Source organism: Pristiophorus japonicus, chromosome 12 (assembly GCF_044704955.1).
Source record: "Pristiophorus japonicus isolate sPriJap1 chromosome 12, sPriJap1.hap1, whole genome shotgun sequence".
In the NCBI taxonomy this organism is placed as follows: domain Eukaryota; kingdom Metazoa; phylum Chordata; class Chondrichthyes; family Pristiophoridae; genus Pristiophorus; species Pristiophorus japonicus.
The window spans coordinates 159516630-159524229 of NC_091988.1; positions in this window are offsets into that span (position 1 = coordinate 159516630).

Sequence of the window (7600 nt, forward strand, 5' to 3'; positions counted from 1 at the left end):
AGCTCCCCGTTGGAATGGAACTAAACTACAGAACCAGTGGGAACCTGTTCAATCTTCATCAACTCCAGGCCAGATCCAAGACCACCCCATCATCTGTCGTTGAGCTACAGTACATGGACGCGCCTACGTCTGCGCACATACAGAGGCTGAACTCCAAGTCATAGTCAACGTATTTACTGAGGCGTACGAAAGCATGGGCCTTACACTAAACATCCGTAAGACAAAGGTCCTCCACCTACCTGTACTTGCAGCACAGCACTCCGCCCCAGTCATCAAGATCCACGGTGCGGTCCTGGATAACGTGGACCATTTCCTATACCTCAGGAGCCTCTTATCAACAAAAGCAGACATTGACGACGAGATTCAACATTGCCTCCAGTGCGCCAGCGCAGCCTTCGGCCGCCTGAGGAAAAGAGTGTTTGATGATCAGGCCCTCAAATCCACCACTAAGCTCATGGTCTACAGGGCTGTAATAATATCCGCCCTCCTGTATGGCTCAGAGACGTGGACCATGTACAGTAGATAACTCAAGTCGCTGAAGAAATACCACCAATGTTGTCTCCGCAAGATCCTACAAATTCCCTGGGAGGACAGACACAACAATGTTCGCATCCTCGACCAGGCTCACATCCCCAGCATTGAAGCACTGACCACACTTGATCAGCTCTGCTGGGCAGGCCACATCGTTCGCATGCCAGACACAAGGCCCCAAAAGCAAGCGCTCTACTCGGAACTTCTTCACGGCAAGCGAGCCAAAGGTGGACAGAGGAAATGTTACAAGGACACCCTCAAAGCTTCCCTGATAAAGTGCAACATCCCCACCGACACCTGGGAATCCCTGGCCTAACACTGCCCTAAGTGGAGGAAGTGCATCCGGGAGGACACTGAGCACCTCGAGTCTCATCACCGCGAGCTTGCAAAAATCAAGTGCAGGCAGCGGAAAGAGCGTGCGGCAAACCAATCCCATCCATTGTTTCCCTCAACGCCTATCTGTCCCACTTGTGATAGGGACTGTGGTTCTCATATTGGACTGTTCAGCCACCTATGGACTCATTTTTAGAGTGGAAGCAAGTCTCCCTTGATCCTGAGGGACAGCCTATGATGATGATCATTGCATCATTACATTAACTACATATATACACAACAACAAAACATACTAATCACCCGTGTGCAAACCCTTTCTTCCCCTCTTAACAGTGTCTTTTCGTACACTACTGCTCCTACATAGTGTCACCCCAGTGGCTGCAGCAGGGCTGGTGGAAAGCTGCAGATTGTTGGCGCCAGAGACTACAGATGGCCTTGTAGGATGCCCTCGACCCCACTCTGGGCCTGGAAGGCCCAGCTGTAGACTGCACCACCTCAGGCTGGGCGGCAGCAATCTGGGCTGGCTGGATGACAGGCATGACAAGTACAATGGCAGAGTGGCAGTAGTGGGATCAGGAATGTCGTCATCCGGAGAAAGGACAACAGGTTTCTGTTCCACTGCCACTACCCCAGGCCAGCACCTCAGCATCCCTAGCAATCTGCTGGAACACAAATTGGTGGCCTGTTGCGACACCATGAGATCCCCGGTGGACTGTGGTGCTACCAGTGATGATGGCAGCAGTCAGAGCTTGCGTGGCATGAGAGCAGTCTGAGATTCAATGCCACTAACCATTGACTCCATTACAGCACTAAGACGTTTCGTTGCTTCCACCTGTGCTGCAATGGAAGCTGCTACATCGCCCATGACATGCGTCATGAGGTCTGGGTCGCCACAGACCCTTTGAGAGTCCAGCATCATCTGCAGACTGGATATGATGGGCTCCATGGTGTGCGCAGAGCTCTGTGTAATGTTGGAGGCGGACCTCTCCACGCTCCTTACTATTGCCAAGAGGCTCTCGGGCACCCTTGCCATTGCATCTATCATCTCAGAATGCATGGCCATCACCCTTCTTGTTAATGCCTCCCCATCGAGTTCCTCATCTGAGTTCTGTGTAATAGAACTCGCACATGAACCCGCCCTTCAGCGAGCTGGCTCCCGAGGTTCCCTTTCCCCGTGATTGTGCTGTAGCCTGCTCGTCCCCGCCCAGTGCAATGCCCAGGTCACCTTCAGAGCCAGCAATGCTGAAAATAAGCAGCTGCACAATGATACAGCCTCCCCTTTAAGAGCTGAAATTAGCCAGTGTGAAGGATGGAAGGATCATTGCTGAATGCATTGCACCTGAAATTCATTAGCACTCTGCTGGTAACGCCCCTGTAGTATACCACAATGATCATTAATGCTTCATTTAGTGCTATCCTTCCTTCCTGGGGCGCTAACACCCAATTTGGTAGAAGTTCAGAATCAATAGCGCCTGGCGCGAACTTTCACAATTCCCAAAGTTAACGCCCCAAATGGGACAATACCGAATTTCTCCTCCTAAGAGGTAATGGGAACAATTTTGAATTTTGCATTCCTAGTGGGGCATTTCATTGGCAGAATTTACAAATTGGACATTTTTGCATGTGCTGCATGCTATTTTTAGGCCAGTATCTAAATGGTCTGAGCAGAGTGTTCCAGAATGTCTGCTATATACTTTTTTGGTGGGTGAGGTTCCATGCCAAGAAATCGATAGCCAAATCTTGGTGTAAACGGATGTAACTCTTTCATGATTCCAACCTCCTTTCAAAAAAAAGTCCATCTCCTGATGAACTTCCTAATTCAATACATTTCATTGAGACATCTTTTGCAATCGGTGTGGTTGGATTTCAGGAAGTCAGTCCTTACTATGTAAAACCAAGCATGTTACAAAGTGTTACTAGTAGTCATTAGATGTAAGTATATGGATAATATAAAAGGTTATTATGACATCAATCTTATTTCATCATATTTTTACACAATTTCCATGACTGTTTACAGGAATTTCAGTTCCACTAAAAATCACAGGCATTCTTTATTGTGAACTGCCTTTGATTTGCAATATCACAGAGGAACAAGTCTGTGCAAACAGCTGGAGCTTGAAGCCGAATAAAGTCGGTGATTATATTTATGGGCACATTCACACTACAAGCTACACTAAACTCCTGGAGTGAAATTGGATGCAAAGGTTCGTAAAGCGGAATTAGATCACATCCTCCAAGGAGACTCGCTTCTCTTCGATCCAGTGTCTAATCAGGCTGAACTTAGTCTCCCTAACTGCCGCATTGCTACAAAACCACTTCACACCAACATTACCTTCAGAGTGTGAATATATCTCAGACCACAACTGTTGAGTTACATCAGACCAAAGAGAAAATCCGGATCCAAAACCCCTCCAATCAGCTATTTAATTTGTTCACCTGAGGAAGGAAGGAAGGAAAATTCTTGAAGAAAGGAATCAAAGGAATCTCCCGAGCCATACGGTGAGAGATGGCAGCAGGGCTCACTGACAGTTCTGTCACCTCAAGGACCTTGATCAGTGCCAGCATAATGATCTTATGAGGGCGGGCGAGGTAAGAAAACTAACACGTTCCTCTTCCCAGTTTGGTCTTCAAACACTTAGGGTCAGCTTACAAGAGATACTCTCTCGGGGTTTTCAAGATCCATTAAATCTGCCCTCTCACTAAACAATGGCCACCATGAACCTCAGCCCAGGACCAGTGGCATGGCTGGGTTCGACCTTAGGATAACAATACACACCAAGCCTCTGGCTTGGCCACTCAAGGCCTATTCAAAGGGCATGTAGGAGGCTGAGCCAGCCAGCTCCAGCTGTGATAAAGCAATAACACCTTCAGAAATCCTTTCGCAGGACTTAGCTGTCCTCATGAGATGAGAGTCATCTCAATCCCAATGAACTCCTACTGCAATTGAACAGCCACCAACATGTCTTGACATCAACCCTTAGGCCATCTATTAAACAGTAGCTGTAAATAAGAATAAATCAGATGTGAATGTTGTTTGAAGAGCTCAATAAGTCTTATCTGGTCTTATCTGGACGACGCTTGCGTCTGTGCACATTCAGCAGCTGAACTCCAATTCATCATTAACATCATCACCTAGGTGAAAGCATGGGCATTACACTACACATCCGTAAGACAAAGGTCCTCCACCAACCTGACCCCATCACACAGCACTGCCCCCCAGTCATCAAGATCCACAGCGTGGCCCTGGACAACGTGGACCACTTTCCATACCTCGGGAGCCTATTATCAGCAAGCGCAGACATCGACGACGAGGTTCAACACTGCCTCCAGTGCACCAGTGCAGCCTTCGGCCACCTGAGGAAGAGAGTGTTCGAAGATCAAGCCATCAAATCTGGCACCAAGCTCATGGTCTACAGGGCTGTAATGATACCCGCCCTCCTGTATGTCTCAGAGATGTGGATCATAAACAGTAGACACCTCAAATCACTGGAGAAATACCACCAGCGATGCCTCCACAAGATCCTGCAAATCTCGTGGGAGGACAGATGCACCACCATCAGTGTTCTCAATCAGACTAACATCCCCAGCATCGAAGCACTGACCACACTCGATCAGCTCCGTTGGGCGAGCCACATTGTTCACATGCCCGACACAAGACTCCCAAAGCAAGCGCTCTACTCGGAACTCCTACATGGCAAGCGAGCTCCAGGTGGGCAGAAGAAACATTTCAAGGACACCCTCAAAGCCTCCTTGATAAAGTGCAACATCCCCACTGACACCTGGGAACCCCTGGACAAAGACCGCACTAAGTGGAGGACGAGCATTTGGCAGGGTGCTGAACACCTCAAGTCTCGTCGCCAAGAGCATCCAGAAAACAAGCGCAGGCAGCAGTGCCACCCACCCTTTGCTCCAACGACTGTCTGTCCCACCTGCGACAGAGACTGTAATTCCCATATTGGACTGTTCAGTCAGCAGAGAACTCACTTTTGGAGTGAAAGCAAGTCTTCCTCGATTTCGAGGGACGGCCTATGATGATCTGGCCTGGTTGAGGTGAAGTGGCATGTTTGTTTAGCAAGACAAAAACAGATGTTTTCTCATGGGATGATTGGAATAGGCATGTAAATGTAAGCGGTTTTGATCCGAGCCCAATTGTTAGACGGACGGTTCGAATCGCCCCCGCCTTACGAAAGTTCTAGACCCGGAAATTATTATTCAGAGTTTAAATTAAATGAGTCACGGGACAGGAATGCTTCGGTGACAAATCGTACTTATATTTATTTGGTCTAACATACACTGGCTAAAACATGCACTATTAAACGAAAATCACTGTCTCTGTGGAGAATAAAATCCAGGTTATAAACAACATACATCCAGTACAGAAATGAGACTAGTAACATGCAGTAATTCCTTGGTGGGTTCTAACTCTACCCCTACCAATGAATTACCCTCCCCAGAATAGCCCTGAAAAGCTTCACTTCTGAGAAAACCCTGAGTCCTTAGCCTCACCCAGCTTGGGACACTCGCGATCATGCTCAACACCAAACGCAGCCAGTTTCAATCGCTCTTCTCCTGTGGAACTGCGGTTTCCTCCTTGGTGGCGTGAGAGCGAGAGGGAGAGAGAGCTCTCTCTAGATACAAGCTGCAAGCTGCCAGCTACAAGCTTCACTTCAAGCTCCAAGCTAAAAATAAAGTGGACAAGACCCTGCCTTTATGGAAGTTTTGCTACCCCATCTTTCCCGCCAATCTTTAAAATCTCTTTGTTTCTAAGCACGGGTCCTTAGTCAGTGATGGGCCATCCAACCCATGTGTAATTGGGCTGATGGCCTTTAATCTGGGCATCTCTCTGAGTCTTTGTGTTGGGAAATACCCGGCTTGTCCTTGCCTGGCCAGGCTAGTGGGTTTATTGTTCTGCTTTTCCTTTTGAGATGGAGGTGAGAAATACTTTTGCATATTAGAGTGGCTTTGTCAATGCCCCCCCCCCTCCCCCCCCCCCCACTTTCCTGGCCGACAGCTCTTTTGTCACAGCTAACTGCCATGCGGTCTCTGGAGTTTTAACAAAACCAGCTTTTTCACTTATCTGCACAGGTGACCCCATAAAATCCATGAAATATTCTCGACTGAGTCCATTCTTTAAACAGAAACTTTGCGATCTCTTCAGTCCCCCGTTTGATGCTTTTTCTTTCCATAAAGCATCACTCGATGAGAGACCAAAGGCCAAAGTCTCCCACAAGTGAAGCTGTTCCCCTGATTTGAAGTTTTAAAACCCCAGAACTGTACCCCTTACTGCGTGTCACAGTTCCCTTCTACAGAATCAAGACATCAGTGAAAACGGCTTCTTAACGGGTTCCACTCCATGAGACGTTACAAAAAACACCACGCACATCGCACCGTACAGCATTGACAGGTGGTAGCACATTACAAAAATAACAACAGCGCACATCGCGCAATACAGAGTGTGAAACTCTAACCAGAATACACAATACATTTGCTTATAGAACTTTGATACATTACAAGTTTTAGCAGGGAGAAACCATCATCAACATAAATCAATTACACCTCTCCGGGTCGGTCTAACACCCCTTGCCACTGCGTTCGGAGCATCTGGCTCCGTCGCCTGCAGCTGGTGTAAAACAAATAGCCTACAAGCAACAATTGTATGATAACTAATGCATGGGAACATACGCTGATCCAGGGAGGAATCTCTACACTCAGACCGATGTCCCACCACGGTGGCGAGACAATCCCCTTGATCTCCTCCCCCGGTTCTACTGTCTTTTGCTCTAAAGTGTAAAAATATTTCTGGGAGAGCTCAAAGGTCTTTATTAACTCAATGAGAAAAGGGATCGGGTACCCGAAATGCTCCACATAGTCCTGGAGATGCGTGAAGGTGTTCACAATGAAGTGAATGGTCGAGGGTTTGGGGATGGGAGTAATTCGCTCTTGTGCCACTTGAACCTCAGCCTTGGGTTTGAAACAAAAACTGCTGTCGCTCACCGGACACCACATGTCCTGGCTGTACCGGTAGCGGAATGCACTTGTGGTGACACAGTATGTCCCACTCCCCATGTATGCTGCCTGTGGAGATACGTGATCCAGTGCCATCATTTCCATGGTGCAATTGATAGGTTCCGTGCCTGCAGAAGCAAACCCACATAATGATCAGGCAAAAGCAGTCAAGTGCTGGGGACATAGTATTACGTGTGCACCCCAGCTTTGGCATCTGGAGAGGTCAGCCTGTCATAGCATGCTCCCACTTTATGACATATGGCGGGACTGCTTTAAAATGAACATGCACGCCTCGACGAATGACCCCGATATTCTCAATCCTGTATACCAGTGCTGGCTGAGGTGACCCGCCCATTACCAGCATCCTTACTACAATTCCCATCATTGTATGGTTGGACTGCCCGCAATCTACAGGGACAGGGTAGGCTTCAGAGGCATAACGAAGCTGGCATGGGCTCAACGAATTGCTATATGGGTGCAGCGCGGTGAGATACTTGTTGCTTATCCATGAAGGGATGTGACCTTGCCTCAGGTCCTCCAGGTTGCTGCGGCCCTCGCCCAGCAACCATGCTCCATACAACATGCACATCTCATTCCGTGCAGCCTGCTCCGAGGCGTTCCTATCCTCCCGTATCAAATCATTAAAAGCTTTAGCGTGCCTCTCCAGCTCCGCAATGACCTCCTTTAGTTGATTGGTCATTGCCTGGTCCTCATGAAGCTCTGAACCCAC